At 34.6% G+C, this 7,207-nt stretch overlaps 1 protein-coding gene across 1 annotated transcript in view; it reads left to right on the top strand.

Annotated features, from left to right (window-relative positions):
* Nucleotides 1-9: 9 nt before the first annotated feature.
* The window catches only part of LOC111242299, an 11,287-nt gene continuing 4,089 nt past the window's right edge, over nucleotides 10-7,207 (top strand). Inside the window, exon 1 of the mRNA XM_022784872.1 lies at nucleotides 10-72. The gene's annotated coding sequence lies outside the window, so the exon portion shown is untranslated. The remainder of the gene's footprint in view (nucleotides 73-7,207) is intronic.

The raw sequence follows: 7,207 nt of genomic DNA, 5'->3' as shown, positions 1-7,207 counted from the left end.
TGACCGGAGACTATCAATCCAGGAAAGCCAAAAGGAACAAGAAAGCTGCCACCCCTTGCCGTTCGCTTCCAGGTGGTATTTGGAATCCTTTCTTCCATCATAAACATAACTCTGAAAGGCACTTCTTTTACATGTATTCATGTCTGTTCATTGATATGTATCTTAGACTTCCGTTTTCTCATTTTCATATGAATGTGTTGAGACACTTAAATGTTGCCCCTACGCAACTTCATCCAAACAACTGGGATTATATTCAGTCGTTCTGTGTGATCTGCAAATTTTTAGATATAAAACCGGCCGCCCCTATGTTTCTGTATTTCTTTAGAACCCGTCCGGTTCCCAAGAGGGGTTGGGTTTCACTTATCTCCGACCCCAAAAATACCCTGTTCAAACTATACGCTGATTCGTATAAAGACTTTAAGAAACACTATTTTAGAGTGCTTATTACCGATTTAGGCCGTCCGGTTTTCCTCAACGAGGATGATAGCGAGAGGTTTCCCCTATATTGGACTCAACTCCCTCGTTCGATAACTTCTTGGGATAAGGATTTATTGTCAGCCTACGAATTAGAGGCCATTGGTGTACTGGAAGGACTATCTCTTCGCCCTTTCTCTTCAAAGCAGTTAGTCAATTGTCTGGCGCACGACGACCTAGATTCAAGAGTCTCTGGTATGTTTCCGTACTAACAATTATTAACTACTTGATGATATTGCTTATTGAAGTTTTTTCTGTATCAGCTATCATGGGCAAGAAGAAGGCCAATATTGATTGGTTTAATTGCTCCAAAGACCTTGTGCAAGGGCAAGGTTCCAGTGTTCGGACCATGACACCCCCTCCCCAAACAGCGCCGGTCGTCAATCTGGAGGGTGAAGAAGAAATCCCTTTGAAAAGAAAGAGGAGGGTGGTTCCCCAAACCAAGGAAGCCCCGTCCGGGAAAAGAATGAGGAACCCTTCTAAAGGGCTTGCTGTCGACGAGTCCGGACACCCAGAGGCCGATCGTGATCTTCCGAACGGCGTATGGGATGCTGGCTTCGATCTTGGATACAAGATAGACCCCAAACTTGACCCGACCGAGATGAAGGTATTGAAGAATACGTCTCGCCAACAACTCAGCCAGCATATTTTGGAGTTTTGTGCCCGCGCTACCGCCTCTGCCATAGAACTAGTCCATATGGGTGATCAGGAGAAGGTCGACATTGAAGGCTTACAAAAGCAACTAATGGATCTCACACTTCTCCATTCTGAATGCGGGCCAAAATATGAGGCGGCTGAGAAAACAATCAATGAAGGTCGTGTTCTCCTTGAAAATGTAACAAGATCCCTTCAGGCAGCCAAGAAAGAAATTGATCGCCAAGCTGCTGATCTTGCCTCCGCCCAAAAGGCTATGAATGAATTGACCGTTGAAAGGAATACTTTGAGGAGTTCCTTAATGGCGTCTAAGGCTCGAGAAAGGCAGATGGCGGAAGCAATCATTCTGGAGCATACCCATGGATTTAAAAAGGCTATTAGGCAAGCTGCCTTCCTGCTTGATCGTCCTCTGCAAGACCTTCCTCTGGACGTGGAGAAAGATATTCTCCATGGAAAAATGATCCCGTCCAAAGAGGTTCCTGCTGGAACCTACTCAGATGGTGAGGAAGAAGAAGAAGAGGATGTTCCTGCTGCTGTACAACCTGTTGACCCATTGGGAGAAACCAACAACGTGACCATCGATGTTGGTGAAGTGCCTGCTCCTGAGAAGGCCATCGTTGAGGAAGTAAATACTGAAAAAGCTTAGATCCTTAGTCGAATTTTCATTAATCTGTTGATGACCATAAAACTCCTTTTTTAACTCTTTTGCAATTCTGAATGTTTGTTATTTGTTGTTTTTGACAACCTTGATTTCTGTTATGCAATCGTTTGGGAATTGATATAATTCTAAGGCTTTCGGCCCCTAACGCAATGTTGTATGTACGTTTGAAGGCTTTCGGCCCTCGGTTAGATTTTTAATTTTCCTTACCTTAGAGGTGTTTCACCCTTCGTCGTTTTGGCGTAACAAGGGGTTTACTTCGCTGACAGTTCAGTGGAAATTTTTCTTCAGACAAAGTAACTTAGCTAATATGAATTCGAGTGAACTTACTTGCTTATGCAGAAGCGCTTGATTTCAGCGTTCTATATCGCCTTGAATGCGTCGGTCGTCCGATGTTGTTGACCTCTCTATGTCTGAATGATGATGTGCTGAAAGGACTTGCAAAATTGCTTATCTTGAACTCTTAGTTTAATGGCGTTACCCTGCAGGGCAAACATCGCCTTTAATGTTGGAGGCAAGTGTTTCCTTTAAGAACTCGGATAGTTAGTCCGGAAGGCAAGTGCTGCCTTTAATAATTCAGACATTTAGTTCGTTCGGACGTTTAGTCCGGAAGGCAAGTGCTGCCTTTGATAATTCAGACATTTAGTCCGTTCGGACGTTTAGTCCGGAAGGCAAGTGCTGCCTTTAATAATTCAGACATTTAGTCCGTTCGGACGTTTAGTCCGGAAGGCAAGTGTTGCCTTTAATAATTCAGACATTTAGTCCGTTCGGACAATTTTCTCCACTTGCTTATATCTTGTGTCCGTATCCTGCAGTGTTTTGTTACTTGCTTATATCTTGTGTCTGTTTCCTGCAGTGTTTTGTTGATGAAGTAGATGAGTTTGAATTCTAGACTTTCCTGTACCAAAGTCGCATTGATTGTTTCCTCCGAAATCGCCAAGAACAATTGCAAGTCGTGTTTCAGATCAAGTCGACCCATAACGGGCGGGCTGGCAAGAATGCATTTTATCTCGTTAAAGGCCTCTTCACACCAATTGTCCCAGTTGGTCTCAACACTCTTTTTCATTGTTTTCACAATCAGCTTTATGCGCTCTGCCAATTTTGGAATAAACTGAGACAACGAAGTTAGTCGTCCCACCAAACACTGCACCTCCTTAAGATTTTGTGGATTTCTCATTTCAAGCACCACCTTGCACTTATCAAGATTCGCTTCTATTCCCCTGACCGTTAACATAAAGCCTAGAAATTTTCCAGTCTGCACCCCGAATGTACACTTTACCAGATTGAGATGCATTCCATACTTGCACACCTGGCCAAACACTTTTACAAGATCTTTTACATGATCCTCCACTGAACGGCTGCGCACAACCATGTCGTCTACATATACATCCATGCACCGCCCATTATGATGACAAAAGACTTTGTCCATTAACAGTTGATATGTAGGCCTCACATTCTTTAACCTGAACGACATAATCTCATAGCAGTAGTTAGACCGCTCGGTTATAAAGGTTGTTTTATCACTATCAGGGGGTACATGGGAATCTGGTTATACCTTGAATAGGCGTCCAAAAAACTTAAAACTTGGTACCCTAACGTCCCATCTACCAAAGCATCAATACTCGGTAAAGGATAGGAGTTTTTAGGGCAAGCTTTGTTTAAGTCCGTGAAGTCTGTGCACATCCTCCACCATTCGACTTCTTCACCATAACAATGTTTACTAGCCAAGTAGTATACTTGACTTCACGAAAGAAGTTTGCCTCCAGAAGCTTTTTCACCTCCAGAAATCAATCCAAGCATAACATGAAAAAGTGAAGAAATTTGGCTAAGCCAAGAAGAGAAAACAAACAACAAAAATTGAATCTTACGATTTTCTCTATTTTTTCTACCAAAATTGATAAATGTTTATGATTAAAGATAATTTGGGGAAAATATATCTTAAGATATTTTATATGATATTGTTAAATAATTACCTTATTTAACTATATCAATAAATATCAAAAGATAATATTTGTCAAATCTTTTTTAATCTAGTAAATATCTTCTCAAATATTTTTAGATCTCCACAACAATCAAATATATCTTGATGATATTGGATTATTTAGAAGATAATGGAAGGGGATTACATTATTATAAAGAAGATTACAATAACATAAAAGCTTGAAATAAAGTCTAATCCAATTTCTATATAAAGAGACTTAAGAGAAAGAGACTTGAGGGAAACATACTAGTAGAGCCTAAGAATCCTCTAATGGTTCAAATTTCGTCCTCTCTCTCCCTTCTTTCATGTTATCCATATTTGTTCTTCTATTTTCATGTTATTTAAACATTCTATGAAGTGCTAAGTCTCTAAGGTTGATTTTACTATAACTTTTTAACTGGATTCTAATGTTAGATGAATAAATTTGTTTGTTTTTTTAATTATTGTTTTGATTTATTTTTATCTATGCCTTTTGATTCTTAATTAACTAAAAGTAATTATTTTTACATTATAGCAAGTAAGCATGGTGTTAAATCTACATAACATATCAATCATATGAGTCTAAGAGTTTTTAATTTTAATTGAGAATTTACTTTGGTTAAAGTTAGAAACTTTCATGTGATTGAATGTGTTGAGAATGTACTTTGATTAGTGGTAAAAACTTTAGCAATAATTAATCAAGAATGTACTTTGGTTAATTAGGTTTTTACTTGATATAAGAGGTAAAAGAATACATGACTAGACATTACCAATATTTATTTGAGAATTCTTTGGTTAAATTTACTATGATTAATCTACAAAGTTTTTGCCTTTAATTGAGAATGTAATTTTGTTAAGAGTGAGAACACCAACAAATTAATTGAGAATTTACATTGATTAATTTGAAAATCTAAGACAATAATTAATTAAACAATAATCTTTATATAACTAATGATGAATCCTTTTTGAAAAAACAGTGAAATCAAACTATTTTTTTATCATTTTTTTTATCTTTTTAAATATTTTGATAAATTTATTTCTTTCTATTTTTTGTTATTTTATTTTTTAATCTTTTATTGATCTTGATCTTCTTTATTGTTTTTGTTTTACTAACCCTTTTGTATAGTTTTTATAAGAACTAATTTGTTAAGAATCAATTATGTGTTTCTTGGAAGACAACTTAGGGTTGAATTTACTCTTTCTATTTTGTTAGCTACTATCTTAACAATAATGAAGTTGCTATAATTTATTTGCATTAATTTGATTATGTCAACGACAACGTTATCACTCAAGAACCAAAATTAAGTTAAACCCCCCTTCCCCCCTCCTCCCCCACAAAAAAAAAAGAGTAAAGAACAAAGGAACCACAACTCACCACGAAAAAACTAAAATGAACAAATGAAAGACCACTAAGAAGAAGTTCAGACAGTGTCAATGGAGGCAATGGCCATTGACGTTCAAAGTCAATGGAGCAGTATTAGTAGAAAGGAAGGTTCAAGAGCAATAAAGATACGAAAAAAGAAACTATAAATGATTATGTGAATTTGCACTTTTTTTACTACTACGAAGACATATTGCCTCAGTTATTTTAATAATCGAAGCAGTATATACTCTATGACCTCAGTTTTAATAAGAACCGATGCCAAAAGCACCGCAAAATTTTAAAAAATAAAAAGTTTTGGAGCCATTTTTTACTTTTGGCTCACACTTTTAGTCTCAGTTCTTTGTAAAACCGAAGTAAAAGGTGTCTATAACACAAGTTCTTTGAACAACCAAGGTCATAAGATCCCTTCAAAATCTAAACAGTTTGAAGTTCCTTCTCCTAAGTGTAAAGTTAGGATCATATGGTTTCGATTCTGTAAAGAACTGAGGTCATAGACTTGTTCATAATCTGAAAAGTCTAACATATCTCTTTGTTAGGGGAATGTCAAGATCCTATGGCATCGATTTTGAGAATAATCGAGGCATAAATCCTGACTAGTGTGTATTGAAGTGAAAAATTTAAATTCGTGCTTACATGACCCACATTTAAGCTCTAATTGCTTACTAACTGATGATGTCAAATGAAGTATATGACCTTAGTTTTTTTTAATCAAGACCTAAATTACAAAAATTGAAACATATTAGATGAGTTAAAACTCTATTTTTATATTTGTGGTAGGGAAGAGTTAAACCTACAACCTCTTTACCTTCCTTTCCAACTAGTTTCCAAATATTAATAAGAAAATTGAACTCATAACATTTTAGAAGACTAAAATTTGTACAAATGGAACTCTTAGAACTTTTGAGAAAATTAAAAATAAACCACTACTTGTTGCTGATTACAATAAAAAACAATAAAAAGAGTAATTGAAGGAGAATAGAAAGGACAAGTGAGAAAGAAATAAGAAAATTTTTTAGACTTCGAAAAAATAAATGTAAGGAAAGGAAATGGATGTTGGCCCAAGACTTCACAAAAATAAATAAAAATATATTAGACCTCTTTAAACTTGATTCAAACCATATTATTCATTTAATATAATGAAATATATTATTTTAAAGTAAGCTAGGTATGTAATTAATGTTTATATCCTTGAAATTTTGTATATAAGTTAATTTTATTCTCAGTTCTCTTGAACACATAAAATATCAACAGAAACATGAGCAGTAAGAAAACTAAATGCAATGTACTAGTAAGACCATTTAAAAAAAAACAAAAAACAAATATCAGATGTTATCATTATTACATAACTTTTTCTGTTATTTTAAACTAATGTTCCAAGCCATTTCATAGTGGTTATTGTTATTAAAGATTTTCATCAGATTTATTAAATGTTCTTTTTAGAAGCTAAGATATAATAATATTGCATTAAAAATTACTGCAATGTGACTTTGGCAAATTTGTGGCGTCTTTTCATCTCTAATTCATTAATGAAAAAAAAAATAATGTGATAACAAATTTGTAATAAAATATAATATCTATAAAAAAGATAAATCATCATTTTAATCGTAAAATATATAACATCGTCAAATTTTGTTTTAAAAATTAAGAAAATTATAATCAAGTTTCTGAACTTCAAATAATAGCTTTTGAAAGTAAAATCCATTAATTATTTTTGTTGAAAAATTTTAAATTACTTAATAAAAATGTCAATATATATGGTTAAATTAAAAATGTCAAACGATTAAACAAATTTAAATTTTTTTAATTTAAAATCACTCTTAAAATTATTTTAAAAAATGTTATCTTTTATTCTATCAACTCAAATTTTAAGAATTTTCTAATAAGGTAAACTCAGGGTCAACTTCACTAACATGTAATAACTAGGATCAATTTTTATAACTAGAGCGAGTGTCGATTTGTTTCCCTTCCCTCTTTTCTTCATCGTTGGCTTGTGATCGAATTCAGCCTTTGAAGACCCATTAGGTTCTCTCTTTCTCTGTTCTCATTCCTTTACGTCGTTACATTTAGCTTCTCTTTT

Source organism: Vigna radiata, chromosome 8, assembly GCF_000741045.1.
Source record: "Vigna radiata var. radiata cultivar VC1973A chromosome 8, Vradiata_ver6, whole genome shotgun sequence".
NCBI lineage: Eukaryota > Viridiplantae > Streptophyta > Magnoliopsida > Fabales > Fabaceae > Vigna > Vigna radiata.
The sequence above is the reverse complement of the archived record's forward strand: the minus strand, read 5'-3'. Positions and strand labels throughout refer to the sequence as shown.